Source organism: Hippopotamus amphibius, chromosome 14 (genome assembly GCF_030028045.1).
Source record: "Hippopotamus amphibius kiboko isolate mHipAmp2 chromosome 14, mHipAmp2.hap2, whole genome shotgun sequence".
NCBI lineage: Eukaryota > Metazoa > Chordata > Mammalia > Artiodactyla > Hippopotamidae > Hippopotamus > Hippopotamus amphibius.
This window is the reverse complement of record NC_080199.1, coordinates 67,599,421-67,618,669: the sequence shown is the minus strand read 5'-3', so window position 1 is coordinate 67,618,669 and position 19,249 is coordinate 67,599,421. Positions and strand designations below refer to the sequence as shown.

Below are 19,249 nucleotides of genomic sequence, written 5' to 3'. Positions count from 1 at the left end.
TTTCTCTGCTTTTCTCTCACACCCTTTTCCACCTTTGCCTAAAGTCATAATTACCTAAATATTAGTTTGGTTTCATCCTCCATCCCCACCCTGCCATCTTATTCAAGGGGTGATGGGAATTGTAGTCCCTGCTATGTATCTCTGGATGCATTGTACGTACTCATGTTATATCAATATCTTTTCTACAAGATTATAAACCACATGCAGCAGAGGTTGCTTTTTTCCCACTTCGTTTGTAGCACTGTGCTGTGTCTTACTCATGGAATAATTACTCAAGTATCTGGTGGACGAACAAAGGAGTAAATGAATGAATAAATCTGTTTTGAATTCCCATAGGTCCTTTTAATTTTATTTCTGTCTCTTATCTATGTTCCATAATACTATTGGTACCCTACAAATAACCTCTAGAGAGCAAATTGCTATATTTCATTTGCTATACCTTTTATCCAAGAATCTCAGAGAAATTTAGAAATATTATCTAAACAATGTCTATTTTTCTAACTTTGTATTTTAACTATCCCCAATGACAATAAGTAAAAACGTGTTGATGGGAAAAAAAGAATATTTCTATGGAATTAAGGTTCTAATATCTACCATTATTTTTTCTAGACCACATCAACCCCTTTAATGACTCCAGAACGTCCTGACTCAGGAACAAAGAGACACTTTGGACCATTGGACCATCGAGCAATTCTATTGCAGAGAATATTCTGCAATTTTTTTTTTTTTTTTTTTTTGCCATGCTGTGTGGCATGTGGGATCTTAGTTCCCTGACCAGAGATTGAACCTGTGCCCCCTACAGTGGAAGCAGGGAGCCTTAACCACTGGACCACCAGGGGAGTCCTATTCTGCAATTTTGAATCTGCAAATATTCTAAATTTGCTCTTTCCTCTATTACCTGAAGATTTTCTCTGAATGATTCCGGCTTCTTTCCTTGTGCCTCTGGCTTCCTAGCTTATTCTTTCTTGGTTTTCTGAGTACTTGTGTTCACTCATCTGTTGAACTGCATTTTGGACCTGGATGCAAGGTTTAGGTTTGCATCTTACTTTTCTTTTCTTTCCTATATTCAAGCTTTGAACCCAGCCATTGTCGCAAACTAGTTCCCCAAGATGCACAAATTTTCCAAAAGAAAAAGAAGAAAAGTATTAAGAAAGCTAAATTTACAAAAATATGGTTTCTTAATTGTTACTTATGTAGGGTTGGGTAGAAAGGTACAGTTTTTATAAATGTAACTAGTAAACAATCCCTATTTAAAAATTGTTCCACAAAACCCATCATCCTTATCTTTGAGAGTTGAATAATAAAAGATTATCAAAATTACTCTCTAGATCAAGTTTTAGCAATTAAATAATGAGGATTATGAAAAAGGATTACTTAATCATTAGGAAGATACAGAAATCACACCTAAATGTGTTAGAAAAACTATATTAACAAATTGTGTACCAAATCAAACCAAAGTTTAATTTCGGCATTAATGATGATGATGGTGATAAACTAGTCTGGTACTTATTTAGAGTAATGAAAGCAGGTTTAGTCCAAATAGAGTACCACTTACTTGATACTCTCAAATATGGCATACTGGAGTTATTTTTTTACCTTGGCTTCAACTAAAATTGTTCCTTCTAGTTTTCAGAAGGAATCCTTGCCAGGAAACAATTCTACTGTCTAACTTCTAATGAGTTACTATGATCAGTGAGCCAAGTTTTCTTAAGTCTAGGTAATATTTTATTGGTAACATTTTAAAAACATAAAGTGTATTTAAATTACCTCTCCTCCATTTAACCAGACTTAATAAATTTACCTCATGTTATAAACTACTTTAAGAATAGTTTAGAAACTAGCTTTGCATTTTAAAAATTGCCTAGTCGTCAAACATGCCCTGGCGCTCAATTTTCGGTTAGAGTGAAATGAAGCATCAGAGTAGATACATTTTGCCTGACACAGAATAATGCTAAGTAGAAGTTACCATTATCCTTATTCCTTGCCATTATTTATTTTCCTTAATGAGATTATCTTCCAGTTGACTTTGGATAAGTGAAAATTTCTGTTAGAAAGTTCATTTTGGTAGAGTCCAGAACAATTAATAATTGGATATAAAATCTTATAAAACTGCATATGGTTAAAACACTGCAATAGTTCTGTGGGTTGGGGGTGGAAAGAGGGGTAGAATGGGGAGGAAGAATGGAATTTTCATTGGAATGGCTACTTCTTCAGCAGATTAGCAAAAAAATAAAAATTGCTTCTTTAGAATGTAAAAATAGGCAACCTAGGATAGATTTTTTTTTCTAAATGGAGAAGACCCCAGAATCCTAGAGAGTCATTAACTCAGTTGTTCCTTTTCCTTTGCCCCGGCAACGACTAAGTGAAGACAGTTCTGGGGATATTTAACTTTAGCATAAATTGTTGTGTCTTCCTTTACCTATAATCTGAATCCTGTCCCCTTCTGCTGAGGGGCATTATTGTCTTTGTTTTCCATATCTTAAACATTTTTGCTTCTATAACGTCTTCCTCCCAGATCATAGGGATACTTAAAGTGCTCCCTTCCAAAACTCCAAACTCTGTATCTCCAAATTCTACTCTGTTCTTCCTGCCCTTTACCTTCAGTCTAGCTATATCTTGCTTTCTTTTATTTCCTTCTTCTAGTCCATTATACATTTTGTTTACTTTTCTTGTCTTATTGCATCAGCTTGGATTTCCAGTATGAAGTTGAATAGGAGTGGTGAGAGGGGACATCCTTGCCTTGTTCCTGATCATAGCCAGGAAAGCACTAATTTATCACTATTAAATATGATGTCAGCTGTAGGGTTTTTGTAGATGTTCTTTATGAAATTGAGGAAATTCTCTCTATTTCTAGTCTGCTGAGAATTTTTATCATGAATAAGTATTGGATTTTGTCAAATGATTTTTCTGCATCTATTGATATAATCATATCATTTTTCTTCTTTAGCCTGTTGATGTGATGGATTACATCAATTGATTTTCAGATACTTGAAATAAATCCCTCTTGGTCATGGTATATATCAATAATTCTTTTTGTATGTTGTTGGATTTGATTTATTATTATTTTGTTGAGGCTTCTTGTGCTTATGTTCATGAGAAATGTTGGTTTGTAGTTTACCTTTCTTGTAATGTCTTTACTCTTGGTATTAGGGTGGTGCTGGTCACATAGAATGAGTTAGGAAGTTTTCCCTCTGCTCCTATTTTCTGGAAGAGATTGCAGACAGTTGGTATAATTTCTTCCTTGAATGATTTATAGAGTTCACCTGTAAACCCATCAGGATGTGGTACTTTCTGTTTTGGAAGGTTATTAATTACTGATTCAGTTTCTTTCATAGATATGGGCCTATCCACATTGTCTATTTCTTCCTGTGTATGTCTTGATAGATTGCATATTTCAAGGAATTAGTCCATTTCATTTAGGTTATTAAATTTGTGGGTATAAAGTTGTCCATTACATTCCTCTATTATTTTTTTAATGTCATGAGATCTTTAGTTATTTCTTCTCTTTCTGATATTAGTAATTTGTGTCTTTTTTTTGTTAGTTTATCTGGCTAGAAGTTTATCAATTTTATTAATTTTTTTGAAAGAAGTTGCTTTTTGTTTTCTATTGATTTCCTAAGTTCAACTTCATTGACTTCTGTTCTAATTTTTATCATTTATTTTCTTCTTGTTACTTTAAATTTAATTAGGTCTTCTTTTTCTTATTTCATAAGGTAGAAGTTTAGATTTTTGATTTTGGATCTTTCTTCTTTCTAATATATGCATTCAATGCTATAAATTTCCCTCTAAACCCTGCCTTTGCTGCATCCTACAAATTTTGACAAATTATATTTTTGTTTGCATTTAGCTCAAAATATTGTTTAATATCTCTTGAGTGTTGTCCTCTGACCCATGTTTTATTTAGAAAAATATTTTTTAATCTCCAAATATTTTTGAATTTTTCAGTTATTTTTTCATTATTAATTTCTGGTTTAATTCCATTGTGGTCTGAAAGCATACGTCAAATAATTTCTATTCTTTTAAATTTGTTATGATGTGTTTATGACCCAGAATGCGGCTTATCTTGGTTTTCTGTGGGGTTGAAGAGAATGTTTATTCTGCTATTGTTGGGTGAAGCATTTTATAGATGTCAATTAGATCCAGGTATTGATTGTGCTGTTCAACTCAACTACATTCTAAAACAATTTTTGCCTACTGGCTCCATCAATTACTAAGAGAGGTTGTTGAAATCTCCAACTATAATGTAGTCTAATCTTTCTCCTTGAAGTTCTATCAATTTTTGTTGCTGCTATGTTGTTAGATGCATACACATTAAGAATTATAAAATATTCTTAGAGAATTGACTACTTTATCATTTTGTAATTCTCCTCTTTATCTCTGATAAATTTTTTTCATCTGAACTCTTCTTTGTTTGCAGTTTATATAGCTGCTCCAACTTTCTTTTAATTAGTGTTAGCATAGTATGTCTTTTTCCATCCCTTTACTTTTTTTTATAAATTTATTTATTATATTTATTTATTGGCTGTGTTGGATCTTCGTTGCTGCACATGGGCTTTCTCTAGTTGCTGTGAGTGGGGGCTACTCTTCATTGTGGTGTGTGGGCTCCTCATTGTAGTGGCTTCTCTTGTTGTGGAACACGGGCTCTAGGTGTGTGGGCTTCAATAGTTGTGGCACACAGGCCTATTTGCTCCATGGCATGTGGAATCTTCCCAGAGCAGGGCTCGAACCCATGTGCCCTGCATTGGCAGCCAGATCCTTAACCACTGCACCACCTAGGAAGTCCTCCATCCCTTTACTTTTAATGTATCTGTTGCTTCCTATTTAAATTATGTTTCTTGTGGACAAAATATCATTTAGTCTTTTTAAAAAAATTCACTCTGAATATCTGTCTTTTAATTGGTACATCTAGATAACTGACACAAAGTGATTATTGACATAGTTGGATTAATTTCTATTATATTTTTACTGTTTTCTATTCATTGCCTCTTGTTTTTTTCTTTTTTGTCTTCTACTCTTTTTTTACCTTCTATGGTTTTAATTGAACATTTTATGGGTTTTTTTTCTCTCTTCCCTTAGCATGTCAATTTTACTTAATTATTTTTTTTAGTGGTTGCCCTCACATTTTCAATATAAATTACTACTAATTAATTTTACTTTCAAATAATACTATACAGCTTCACAGGTACTTGTAACAGAATTTCTCAATTTCACCTTTCCATCCCTTATAACATTGTTCTCATTGATTTCATTTATCCAAACGTTATAATCACTGAATACATTGTTGCTTTTATTACTTTGAAAAAATATTATCAGATCAATCAAGAATAAGAAAATATTTTACTTTGCCTTTATTTATTCCTACTCTAACATTCTTCCTTTTAAAATGTAGAGTAAAATGTAGATTCATTTTCTTTTTCTCTGAGGAACTTCTTTTAACATCTCTTGCAAGGCAGGACTAGTGGTGAAAAAAATTTTTTTTTCCTCAGAAAGTATTTCTCCTTCACTTTTGAAGGATAATTTCACTCGATAGGAATTTTTTTTCTTGGCAGGCTTTTTCTTTTTTTTCTTTCAATACTTTAAATATTTTATGTCACTCTCTTCTTGTTTGCATGAAGAGAAGTATGATATAATTTGTATCCTTGCTTCTCTATATAGGTAAGGTGGTTTTTCCCCCCTCTGGCTTATAGCCTTTTTTTTTTTTTTTTTTTTTGTATTTATCCTGCTTGGTGTTCTCTGAGCTTCTTGGATTTGTAGTTTGGTGTCTGTCATCAATTGTTGAAAATTCTAGGCCACTATTACTTCAAATACTTTCTCTCTTCCATTCTCTCTTTTTTCTCTTTCTGGTATTCCAATAATGTATATGTTAAGCTTTTTGCAATTGTGCCACAGTTCCTGGATATTCTGTTCCAATTTTTAAGACTCTTTTTTCTCTTTGTTTTTCACTTTTAGAAGTTGCTATGAACATTTCTTCATGTTCACTGATTCTTTCCTTGGTTGTATGTAGTTTATTGATGAGCCCATCAAAGTCATTCTTCATTGTATTTGATTTCTAGCATGTCCTTTAAATTCTTAGAGTTTTTATCCTTCTGCCTACATTATCCATCTGTTCTTGTATGTTGTCTACTTTTTATGTTAGAGTCTGTAGTATATTAATCATAGTTGTTTTAAATTTTCAGTCAAATAATTCCAACATCTTTATCATATCTGAGTCTGATTCTGATGCTTTCTCTGTCTCCTCAAACTTTTTTCTATTTTAGAATGCCTTGTAATTTCTGTGAAAGCTGGACCTGATATACTGGGTAAAAGTAACTGAGGTAAATAGGCCCTTAGTGTAAAGTGTTATGTTTATCTGTAGCTACAGGTGTCAGGGGCTAAAACTTCCTCTAGTGTCTTTGTAGTTGTCATCCATGTTACCTTTGGGTTCCCTTTCTTTAATAAGGTGTTGTTCTTTCAGTTTTAATCCACTGTTATTATAAACAGGAGCCATAAGGTGTGGTAGTGAATTGTCAGGGGAGAGTAGGCATTCTTTAGACTTATGATTAGATCTCAATATTTTACTGAGCCTGTGCCCCTAGGCTGTGACTTTCACAAATGCTTGTTAGTGTTTTGTCCACCCTTAAGTAAGGCAGGAAGGCTAAAGAGGATTGGTGTTGAGTACTTCCCTTCCTCTAGGTCAGTTAAGCCCTAGTTAATTCCCAGTCTGTTTGGCCCTGGTAAAATAGCTTTGCTTAAGAAGAATAGAATAGTCTGGATGTATTTCAAAATGTTTATTTTTGCTCTCCTGCTGGAAGCATGAGGAAATTTTCCTAATTTTCACTGAGAGTATCAGGTAGGCCACCTGAAGTTAAAATTCATTACAGTGTGAGGCCCCACTCCTCATATCTGGGCACTCTTGGAATTTTTAACTCTCAGACTTGTCTACATTGAACTTACAGCAATTCATTAATTGCAGTTTAAATTTTCCCACCCTAGTACTTGCTCCTGCAGAGATTTCTGCTTCTGGGTTTCTATTTTGATAAGTTATGATTCTCTGTATCTTACTGTTTGCCTCTCTGATTTGGGGGGCAGTGGTTTGCCCTGTGACCTCACTTTTTTGACATATTCAAGAAGAGCTGTTGGTTTGCAATTTGTTGGGCATTTTTATTGTTGTGAGAATGGGAGTGATGGCTTCCATGTTGCTTTCATGCTGACTAGTTCTTCCCTTCTTTTAAACATCAAGCTTACTGAACAAGTGTTCTATACTCAGTTTCTTTTTCTTTATTCCCCATTTCTCAGCTCCTAGGTATCCAGATTTTGCTGTCACCATCCAAAGATGCAGCTCTTAATGAGGTCATTGGTAAACTTCTAACTGCCACCTCTATCCCTCTCAATTGCTCTGCTCCAGTCCAAGCTTCCTCTCAGACCTAGATATTAAAATTACTTTAACTGGCCTCTTCACTTAAAATCTTGCCCACTCCTTTCCATTTTCCATAAAATAGCTAGGTATTTGTAGTGTTGTAATTAAGATATGGATCAATGGGAAAAGACTGACTTACACAGCTGCTATAAATTCCCCATTTATTTTAGCTGAGAATACAGAATTTAATAGAAATGAAATGACTACACTGAGCAGGAGCAAACAACCGAATGTCCTGTTCTCTGATTCCTAGCTGGTGACAGTTTACAGAATGGTAGCATCTGGTTACAGTTGAGAAAGAAGTCTAACTGTTCCACTGCTACTGTCTGACTTTATAATATAAAACAAATCTAAGTTATATTGCTGGATACAAGCTTTCTTTCCCCTGCCTATTTTATAGACAAAACATTTAAAAAATATAACTTTATGTAGCTATATGTCAGGGCACTTGATTAGACTTTAAACAGGCCCAGTAACCAATTAATAGCAACTTTTCACCATGTATTATTATTATTATTGTTGTTATTATTATTATTATTATTTGTAAGCTCTTTATTGGAATATAATTGCTTTACACTCTTGTACAAGATTTTGAGGTACACCAAAGTGAATCAGCTCTATTTATACATATATCCCCATATCCCCTCCCTCCTGCGACTCCCTCCCACCCTCCCTGTCCTGGCCCTGTAAGGCATCACCCATCATTGAGTTGATCTCCCTTTGTTATACAGCAAATTCCCACTGGCTATCTATCTTACAGTTGGTAGTGTATATATGTCTATGCTACTCTCTCACTTCGTCCCAGCTTCCCCTTCGCCACCCACCCCCTCAACCCCATGTCCTCCAGTCCATTCTGTGCATCTGCATCCTTATTCTTGCCCTGTCACTGATGTTCATCAGTATCATTTTTTTTTTTTAGATTCCGTATATATGAGTGGTTGGAGCATTGAATCCATTTACATTTAAGGTGATTATTGACATGTGTGTTCCTATTACCATTTTCTTAGTTGTTTTGGGTTTGTTTTTTTAGGCCTTTTCCTTCTCTTGTGTTTCCTACAAAAGTTCCTTTAACGATTGTTGTAAGGCTGGTTTGGTGGTGCTGAATTCTCTTAACTTTTGCTTGTCTGGAAAGCTTTTGATTCCTCTGTCGAATCTGAATGAGATTCTTGCTGGGTAGAGTATTCTTGGCTGTAGGTGTTTCTCTTTCAGGACTTTCAGTATATCCTGCCATTCCCTTCTGGCCTGCAGAGTTTCTGTAGAAAGATCAGCTGTTATCCTGATGGGTTTTCCCTTATATGTTGTTTGTTGCTTTTCTCTTGCTGATTTTAATATTTTTTCTTTGTGTTTAATTTTCATTAGTTTGATTAATACGTGCCTTGGTGTATTTCTCCTTGGGTTTATTCTGTATGGGACTCTCTGCGCTTCTTGGACTTGGTTAATTATTTCCTTTCCCATGTTGGGGAAGTTTTCCACTAACCTCTTCACACATTTTCTCAGACCCTTTCTTTTTTTCTTCGTCTTCTGGGATGCCTGTGACTCAAATGTTGGTGTGCTTAATGTTGTCGTCAAGGTCTCTGAGCCTATCTTCCATTCTTTTTATTCTTTTTTCTTTTTCCTGCTCTGTGGCAGTTATTTCCCCCATTCTATCTTCCAACTCACTTATTTGTTCTTCTGCCTCAGGTTTCTGCTGTTTAGACCATCTAGAGTATTTTTAATTTCGGTTATTTTGTTGTCCATTACTGTTTGTTTGCTGTTTAGTTCTTCTGAGTCCTTATTACCTGTTTCTTGTATTTTCTGTATTTTGTTATCGAGATTTTGGGTCATCTTTACTATCAGTACTCTGAATTCTTTTTCAGGCAATTTTCCTGTTTCCTCTTCATTTACTTGGTCTTGTGGGGTTTTTTCCTGCTCCTTTGCCTGCATAGTGTTTCTTTGTTTTCTTATTTTGTCTAATTATAGGATTTGCTCTCTCCTTTCCGTATGCTGCCTAGTAGTAATTCTTCTTGTTTCTGCCCTCTGCCCCCTGTGGTGAAGTTTGTCCAGTGTCTTGAGTAGGCTTCCTGGTGGGGGGGTGGGTCTGGTGTCTGCTTTCCGGTGTGTGGCTCTGTGTCTTTTCTCTCTGATGATCAGGGCCATGTCAGGTGGTATATTTTAGGGTATCTGTGAGGTTAATATGGCTTTAGGTAGTCTGTGTGCTGATGGGTCAGTTTGTGTTCCTGTCTTGTTTGTAGTTTGGTATGACGTGTCCAGCACTGGCATTTGTAGACAGTCAGATGAAGCCGAGTCTTAGACTCTGAAACAGGGCTCTGTGAGAGGTCTCTGCAGTTCATCTTCCCTGTGTCTGAGGACTCCCTAGTAGTCTAGCATCCTGGATTCAGTGCTCCCTCCCCAGAGCCTCCTACTTGACTTCTGATGAAGTAATCCAGACTTCAGAGGTTGCTTGTCCTGGCAATAAAGGGGTTTAAAGAAGATTGTCCAAGCCCCAGACTAATGGCAGAGTGTTCAGTCAAACAAATACTAAGTCAAGGAAACACATACATGTATAAGACACACAAATACTGAATCCAATAGAACATAAGGCACTAGAAAGACCTGACAGAAGAACCCCAGTATGCTATCAGACAATCAAAGAGAAAACCAGCAGAAATTCAAATCCAAAAAACAAAAAAACAAAAAAAAAACCCCAAAAACCACACACACACAAACACAAATCCAGGGAGATTTTGAAAGCTAGGATCAAGTATAATAAAGAGTGAGAGTACCACCAGACAGACGGAAAATTCTCAGAACGAAATCAGACAATTATACTTAGACCTAAGATAAAGACAAAACCTAATAATAAAAACCAAAGCAGTGTGTCATCTGGAGAATAAAGCAAGGAAAGAGAGCAGACCGATAATATTGCTTATAAGTATATTAAGATAAACTAAAAAAGAATAGAAGATGGCAACAGAAGAGCGTAGTGTGACTGGAAATATGAAAAGAAAAAGAAAAGAGAGAAAAAAATAGAAATTTATAAAAGATAGAGAAGGAAAGAGGGTAGAAGAGATAAAGTTAGCACTACAAAAAACTTAAATAGAAATAGAAATATGTAAAAAGTCTAAAAATAAAAATAGAAGAAAAAATAGAATAAAAGAATAAAAAAATATGTTATAATCCATGTAGATCCTTTAGGACTAAGATCATAATTAATTAAAAAAATAAAAAACCACACACACACAAACACATATTCAGGGAAACTTTGAAAGCTAGGATCAAATATAATAAAGAGCGAGAGTACAATCCGACAGACTGAATATTCCTAAAATTAAATGAGACAATTATAATCGGAACTAAGATAAAGACCAAGCCTAATAATAAAAACTAAAGCAGTGTGTCATCTGGAGAATACAGCAAGGAAACAGAGCCAAGTGATAATGTTGGTTATAAGTATATTAAGATAAAATAAACTAAAAAAGGATAGAAGACAGGGCAACAAAAGACCGTAGTGTAACTGGAAATATGAAAAGAAACAGAAAGAAATAGAAATGTATAAAAGATAGAGATGAAAAGAAGGTAGGAGAGATACAGTCAGCCCTACAAAAAACTTAGCTAGAAATAGAAATATACAAAAAGGCTAAAAATAAAAATAGAATAAAAAATAGAATTAAAAAATATGTTATAAAATGTGTAGACCCCTTAGGACCAAGATTGTAATTAATAAAACAAAAACAAAAACAAAAACTAGAACTGACCCCAGAATGGACCAGATCAGTAGAATTAATAATAATATTTCTGCTTCCTTGGGGTTTCAGCTGTAAATGTCCTTCTACCCACCTTGGATTTTTTGTATTACTCTGCAACCAGCAGAGCTTCCTTTATTGTTCGTCTGTAAGCGCCAGTGTGTGGGGAGGGAGAGGGTACAACAGTGGCTCCTTCCCCGGGAGTGAGTGAGCAGTGGCACCCTGCCTGGGCCACGGCCACTCGGGTTGGCTCAGGCCAATAGAGCGACTCCAACCATGGCTCCTCCCTCCTGCTATAACTCCGCCGGAACACGCTGCCTGGGTCACAGTGGCTCAGTCGGCCATGGAGGTGCCTGTTGCAGAGGGAATCCGGTGGCTTAGGTGTAAACAGAATGTCTCCAGAGCTGGGCCACTCTGCGGACTTTTGGCTCTTGACTGCAGGCATTCTAGGCCAGCCCCACCCCGGGGGCCTTTGTTATCGCTGAATGCATTAGCCAGGCCCACAGGGGTCCTTCCTTTGTCCACAGCAGGTGCAGAGAGAGAAGCTACACCTGCGGCTCTTCCCCCCCTGCTTGTGAGTCAGCAGTAGCAAGCCGCCACCATGGCTGCCCAGCTTTCTGCGGTAGGCACTCTCCACTACGGATTTCTTCCCTCCTGTCCTCTCAGTCTGTCTCCCCACTGCCAATAACGTTTCCCACCCTGAACCAGTTCTCTGGTTCCCATGTTCCAGCTCCCAGACCCCTGTTCAGCTGTGAACTGATGTCTCAGTCCGGACACACTGAGCCGTGGTGCAGACCCTCTGTGTGTTTCTCACTCTTTCCCGTCTGCCACAGCGCAGACGTTTCACCCTCTTTGAACAGTCTGAAATGCCTCACTTCTGACCCAGGGAAATTTCCCACTGGAGAAAGGTTTTCCCTGTCAGATAAGGGACATTTCCCCAAATTCGGCAATCTTCCCTCTGTTTCAGATCCCCCCGCCCCAGGGTGTGGGACCCGTCCCTTTCCTTTCTTCTCCTCCTCTTTCTCCTTCCCCCCTCCCCGTCCTACCCAGTTATGTAGGTATCTTTGCAGTCCTTTCTGGTGTCCAAGGTCATTTGCTGGTGTTCCGCTGGTTTTCTGTGGGAATTATTGCATCTTTTGGTGTATTCCTGATGCATCTGTGGAGAGGGATGCATTCCACGTCCTTCTACTTCACCACCATCTTTCTTCTCCCACAATATAATTATTTTAAAAGGATGGTTGTGTAGTGAGGAGTGTTTAGTATTTTTTTGGAAACATGTAACTGTTATTTCCTTATCAAGGTCATTGAATAATATAAAGTAGAACTTAAATTTTGCTGTACATACAACTTATGCAATTTATTATATATCAAAGAAATGTATTATTTTGAGTCTAATTAGACAATTTCATTTGGTGGATGAATTTTAAGAAAGATGATGAAGAAAACTAGGATGGTACGTATTTACTGTGTCTTATTGTCTGCATTTTTCAGAAATATGAAGAGCACATCATTTTATAGGGTAGAGTGATGACTTTCATATCCTGAAAGAAAGATGGAGGCTTGAAAAACATCAATATGAATTTGCTTAATGAGATTCATTTGACTTTATTTTTTATGGCTGCATGGGTCTAAGACTCAGCAGGTTACCTTTAAAATAGTCAGAACTCTCTTCACGAATGAATATAAATGTACTGATATTAATCAACAGATATATGTGTATACATTGAATATATGAATATATTTGTTGACATAATTGTTGAATAAACTGATGACAAAAATTCATAAGAATTAAAAGAAAACTGGTGTACTTTTGGTAAAGCAAATCAGTAGAATTTCTAAAACATTTCAAATTATGTACTTTAAAATACACAAGTAATCATAAAAATTAAAAATGGAGCTGCTCTTTCTTTGAAATTTGCTTTTTATCATTGCCTATCACAAGTATCTGTCCCACAAATTCATTTTTGAATTGAAATGAAGTTAAATTCAGTGATCCCATAGAGGCAACAAGATTGGATTAATGAATTGTTTACAAATATTAGGTTATATTTGATTTTTTTATGAATAGAAGTATTGGAGAAGTCAGTAAGTTCTATTCAAATCAAAAGTTTTCATTCTTTAGCAGTAAATGAGATAAAAATACCACAGCACAGAATATTTGTGAGGATTAGATAAAAGCATAGGATCATGTTAGTATCAAAGTGTAAAATTTTGTTAATTACTTTATTCAACAGATATTCATTGAGTCACTTTGTGCTGGGGATACTGCAGTGAAAAAGATGACAAAGTTCCTGATCTCATGGAGTTTATTTTCTCATGGGGCAATCCAAACAATAAAAATGTAAACAAAATTGTTGATTTGAAATAGCAAAGATTACTGTGACAATCTACAACTAGAATTTTTATACTATATATTATTTTATTTTTTATTTTTATTTATTGGCTGCATTGTATCTTAGTTGCTGCTCGAGGGCTTTCTGTAGTTGCAGAGAGTGGGGGCTACTCTTCATTGCAGTGCATGGCCTTCTTATTGCAGTAGCTTCTTTTGTTGCAGAGCATAGGCTCTAGGCACATGGGCTTCAGTAGTTGTGGCACATGGGCCCAGTAGTTGTGGTGCATGGGCTTAGTTGCTCTGCAGCGTGGGGAATCTTCCCGGATCAGGGCTTGAACCCATGTCCCCTGCATTGGCAGGCGAATTCTTAACCACCGCACCACCAGGGAAGCCCACTACATATTATTTAAAAAACCTCAAATTTTCATGAAAACATTACAGGTACAAATTTAGAATTTACTATGAGTTCTTAAATCATTGACTACAGAATAGAGAAATACCCTGCTATGACATTTTTAATTATAGTTTGGCCAACAATTCTGTTACACTGTTTCCTACAAGTAAACACCATAGAATTGAACAATTAGTTGTTTACTTTTCTAACTCTTTTGCTTTTTTATGTTTTAAGAAATATTTTTTTTCATTGGGTGTTAAGTGTTTGACTCAGATGAATAGTATAATGTTCTTTTTTTAAATTAATCAGTTCATTAATTTATCTATTTATTGGCTGTGTTGGGTCTTTTTTGCCATGTGCGGGCTTTCTTTAGTTGCAGTGAGTGGGGGCTACTCTTCCTTGTGGTGCGTGGGCTTCTCATTGCCGTGGCTTCTCTTGCTGTGGAGCATGGGCTCTAGGCGCGTGGGCTTCAGTAGTTACAGCACATGGGCTCAATTCTTGTGTCTCATGGGCTCTAAAGCACAGGCTCAATAGTTGTGGCACACAGGCTTAGTTGCTCCATGACTTGTGGGATCTTACTGGACCAGGGATCGAACCCATGTCCCCTGCATTGGCAGGTAGATTCTTAACCACTGCGCCACCTAGGAAGTCCCAGTTTAATGTTCTTAAAAATTTTCCTTGGACTACATAATAGTAGAATTGAGGCACTCTGAGACACAAGATAAGCTAAGCAAAGGACCATGTTTTTAGAAATGAAATGTTCCTGATTATATTCACATGCTTAAGTAGAAATGAACTTATAAACAAAGTAAAGAAAAAGAAGGAAAATATGCTCCACGGACTTCCCTGGTGGCGCCATGTTTAAGAATCCGCCTGCCAATTCAGGGGACACGGGTTTGATCCCTGGTCTGGGAAGATTCCACATGCCGCAGAGCAACTAAGCCCGTGTGCCACAACTACTGAAGCCTGCACACCTAGAGTCTGTGCTCCGCAACAAGAGAAGCCACCATAATGAGTAGCCCACCCACCGCAACGAAGAGTAGCCCTGCTCGCAGCAACTAGAGAAAGCCCGCATGCAGAAACGAAGACCCAACACAGCCAAAAAATAATTAATTAATTATAAAAAAAGAAAATATGCTCCATTTTGTGCCTTATGTTTTATCTTTAGTTTGTTGTTTGTTGTGTGAATCTTTTTTTTCCCTTCTTGTATCAATAGTATAACTGTTCTCAGTAAAGAGAGATTACATTCCCTGAAAAAGCAAAGTTGTTACTGAGGAGAATTCATCCTCTACCTATGCCAAAATACTCTGTGCAAAAAAATGTTCTTGGAAACAGAAAAATGAACTATTACATCCCCTTTAGCTGGGAGGGAAACTGCCAGATAGAGATATTTTATAAGTGGAAATATGTTCAGGATACTTATTAAATACCCTGCATGGTCCCTGAATTCCTAAGAATTTATCAACGTCTTGTTTCCTTTTCTTTGGAAAAAAAAGCTGTCCCACACTCTCTAACCTTTTCATGTATAAGGAAAAAAATCCTACTTTATCACTCACATTTTGGGTTTTCTTGAGGTGACTCAGTTTATGTATATTGAGTCAGTGTTTGCTGGTTTATAAGGAGGGTAATTGTAAAGAAAGGGATCTGCTTTACAGTGCTAGAGAATCTTTTTCCCTCTGAGTGAGGAGTGGCTGATCTGATGCTTTCACTCATTACGTCTGACCTGGAGCAAATAACTATAAATCAAATAATTAAGTCAAGGCCTTTTGATTTTCTGTGTTACCACTTATTCATATTTGTCTTTGATAAGGGCATAAATTAAAGTTATCTTGATACTAAATTATCAGAATAATCTTCAGTACAAAGTATTTAATAACCCATTTTTTGGCTGTGTGATCCCTTATACATTTTTCTGAGAGAAAAATTAGTTGCCTGTTTAATTCTAGGCTTTAAAGCCTTTGAGAATTTTGAGTAAAAGAGGAAAAATGCAGTTAGTGGAAGAAAATTTTTTAAAAATTGAAACAAAATTAATATTCTCAGAAAATAACCTAGAATACTTTAAAAGTAGGAGGAAAGTAGTACAGAGTAAAAGAAGGAGCTTCTGGAAATTAAAAATTTAGAGCAGGAATGGAAAATTTAGTAAAAATTGGAAGATGTTAATGAAATTTTCTAATAACTAACACAAAAAAGTATAAAAGATAGAGTATTAGAGAAAGAATAAATGCTCTCCGGGTATATGCCTAGGAGTGGGATTGTTGGGTCATATGGTAGTTCTAGTTTTAGTTTTTTCAGGAATATCCACCCTGTTCTCTACAGTGGCTGTACCAATTTACATCCCCCCCAGCAGTGCAGGAGAGTTCCCTTTTCTCCACACCCTCTCCAGCATTTATGATATGTAGACTTTTTGATGATGGCCATTCTGACCAGTGTGAGGTGATACCTCATTGTAGTTTTGACTTGCATTTCTCTAATAGTTAGTGATGTTGAGCATATTTTCATGTGCTTTTTTTTGCCATCTGCATGTCTTCTTTGGAGAAATGTCTGTTTATATCTTCTGCCCATTTTTTGATTGGGTTGCTTGTTTTTTTAATATTGAGCTGCATGAACTGTTTGTATATTTTGGAGATTAATCTCTCGTTGGTTGCTTCGTTTGTAAATGTTTTTTCCCATTCCAAGGGTTGTCTTTTCATTTTGTTTATGGTTTCTTTTGCTATGCAAAAGCTTTTAGATTTAATTAGATCCCATTTGTTTATTTTTGTTTTTATTTTCATTACTCTAGGAGATGGATCAAAAAAGGTCTTGCTGCGATTTATGTCAGTGTTCTGCCTATGTTTTCCTCTGAGTTTTATAGTGTCTGGCCTTACATTTAGGTCTTTAATCCATTTTCGAAAAGATACATGCACCCCAATGTTCATTGCAGCACTATTTACAATAGCCAGAACATGGAAGCAATCTAAATGTTCATCAACAGAGGAATGGGTAAAGAAGATGTAGTACATACATACAATGGAATATTACTTGGCCATAAAAAAGAACAAAGTAATGCCATTTGCAGCAACATGGATGGACCTAGAGATTGTCATACTGAGTGAAGTAAGTCAGACACAGAAAGACAAATATCATATGCTATCACTTATATGTGAAATCTAAAAAAAGGGTACAAATGAACTTAGTTACAAAACAGAAGTAGAGTCACAGATGTAGAACACAAACTTATGGTTACCAGGGAATGGTGGGGAGGGATAAATTGGGAGACTGGGGTTGACGTATAAACATTACTATATATAAAATAGATGGCTAATAAAGACGTGCTGTATAGCACAAGGAACTCTACTCAATATTCTGTAATGGCCTATATGGGAAAAGTATCTAAAAAAAAGAGTGGATACATGTATATGTATAACTGATTCACTTTGCTGTACACCTGAAACTAACACAGCATTGTGAATCAACTACACTTCAATAAAAATTTTAAAAAAGAATAAAGGATAAAAGAAGTAGATGGTCAAGCTAAGAGATCTAGTACACAACTAATTGCCATTTCCAGGAGCATAGAGATTATGGAGAGAAGCAAAACAGATACATAATACAAAAAGATTTCACATAATGGAAGTCATGAGTTTCTAGATTGAAAAGTCCTACTAAGTATTCAGCACAGTCAATGAGAAATACTCATGCTGAGCCTCTTCATTGTGAAAATCCAAAATACTAAGGAGAAAGTGAAGATCCTAAGAGCTTCCAGAGAGAAATAAGACAGGAAATCTCAGAACGATGATAAAGGGAACTGCTATGGCAACAGCTGAGCAGGAGGCACAGTGTGACAGCAGCCAGGCTGGAGAAGAGGAAGAAGTGCTCCTGGAGCAAAGCAGTCGACAAAAATAAAATGGAACTGGTGGATTAGGAAGTGTGTTTGATTATTTTGGGGGGAGTTTTATAGCTCAGAGAATTTGGGGACTGATTAGTGGTAGGTGTATAAAAAATAATGCAAATTAAAAAATAGCAATTAATTCCAGGGAAAACAAAATTTTAGTTCATGATGCTGATCAGCTATGGATAATATTTGTCACATTAATATGAGCTATGACAATTGATATATTTATGATATTGGAAGGGGTGATATTGCGAGAGGTAGTAACAGAGGAAGAGAGAGACAGATTGAGATTATAGGAATATAGAACAGCTAAATCCTCATCTTTCATCACAGGGAGATGATAGATAAAATCTGAAGCCGGCGCATCAAGAGAAAGATATGTAAACCTGTCATTGAAAAGTATGGAGACAAATACCAAAAGAAACAGCTAAAGAGAACTGAAATTGGTCTCCTTTGGAGACAGCCTGGGAGGTCTGAATGAGTATGCTAGATTCCGTTTTTTTCTTTGTAAGTATTACCTTTGTAATATTGTAGTATTACCTTTAAAACTTGGTACGTGAATTATCTTGATAAAAATGCAAATATATTTAAAACTATAATAAAAGAGGGTGTGGTTAACCTCTGAGTTTTTGTTCTGATGCGTCTTTGTCTCTAGCCATCGTGCCCCCGAGTTTATGTGGTAGTCAGTTATTTGCTGATATTGGTTTAGCGCACTGCCAATGAAATGCAAGGAAGTGGTATGAAGTAAGTAGACTCCCAAGTTAATTCTGGCTGTGCCATCTTTTTTATGTCCCTGTATGGTGGACACTCAAAATGGCAGGATTTACTCCACCCGCTGCTGGCAGCGCCACTGACAGAGTCCTCAGCTGCCAGCCCCCATGGGGATGGCCAGGGCTGGGGAGAATCAACTCGAAACACCTGGCCAAGTTGCTTCATTTTCCTGGGCCTCAGTTTCTCCCATCCCTTTTTCCCATCACGGAGGTGACCTGGAAACCCCATCACAAACGCACATCCATAGAAAATTACTGTTGTCTGTGTGGGAATAAAAAGACACTGGCAAACACAAATTTGTTACCTAAATGGCAAGTTCCATCCAGGTGTGAAAAGTGTGGTTATTATATCAACTTGGAAGACTCTTCCTGGAGTAGCACAGGTCTAAATACTTCGGGTAATTAGTGGGTGTTACACAGAGGAGGAGAAGAAAGGAGCAAGAGGAAACTGATCTTCTCCCTTCAACATCCTGGTGTAGCGTTTGAGGCACCCATTTACTGAACCCAATGCAAAAAAACTGTGTCCTACTTTTGTAAGCACAAAAACTGCTAAGATTACCACCACATAGCTATAAGCTAGAGTTCAGGCCTGAAGTCTCTTCTAGGTTAAATGCACATTTAATCAAATTGTCAAGCTGCTGTTTTCCGGAGTAGCCCGGAATTTTCCAAAAGGGGAGGCAAATCTCTAGGAGAAAGGCTGGAGCTACACATCCTCAGTGAGGTGATATTTCTGCCAAGCACAGAAAATTAAAAGTTGAATGAGA

The 19,249-nt window shown here is 36.5% G+C and overlaps 2 long non-coding RNA genes across 3 annotated transcripts in view; both read left to right on the top strand.

Annotated features, from left to right (window-relative positions):
• LOC130835522 (uncharacterized) overlaps positions 1-831 on the top strand; it is a 150,384-nt gene extending 149,553 nt beyond the window's left edge. For both annotated transcript variants that reach the window (XR_009048970.1, XR_009048969.1), the window contains exon 3: positions 610-831. This is a non-coding gene — a long non-coding RNA (uncharacterized LOC130835522). The remainder of the gene's footprint in view (positions 1-609) is intronic.
• A 46-nt stretch (positions 832-877) lies between these two features.
• On the top strand, positions 878-18,316 carry LOC130835523 (uncharacterized). The gene is made up of 3 exons (XR_009048971.1): positions 878-8,363; positions 11,646-13,459; positions 16,624-18,316. It is a non-coding gene; the product is annotated as an uncharacterized LOC130835523 (long non-coding RNA).
• Positions 18,317-19,249: the final 933 nt, after the last annotated feature.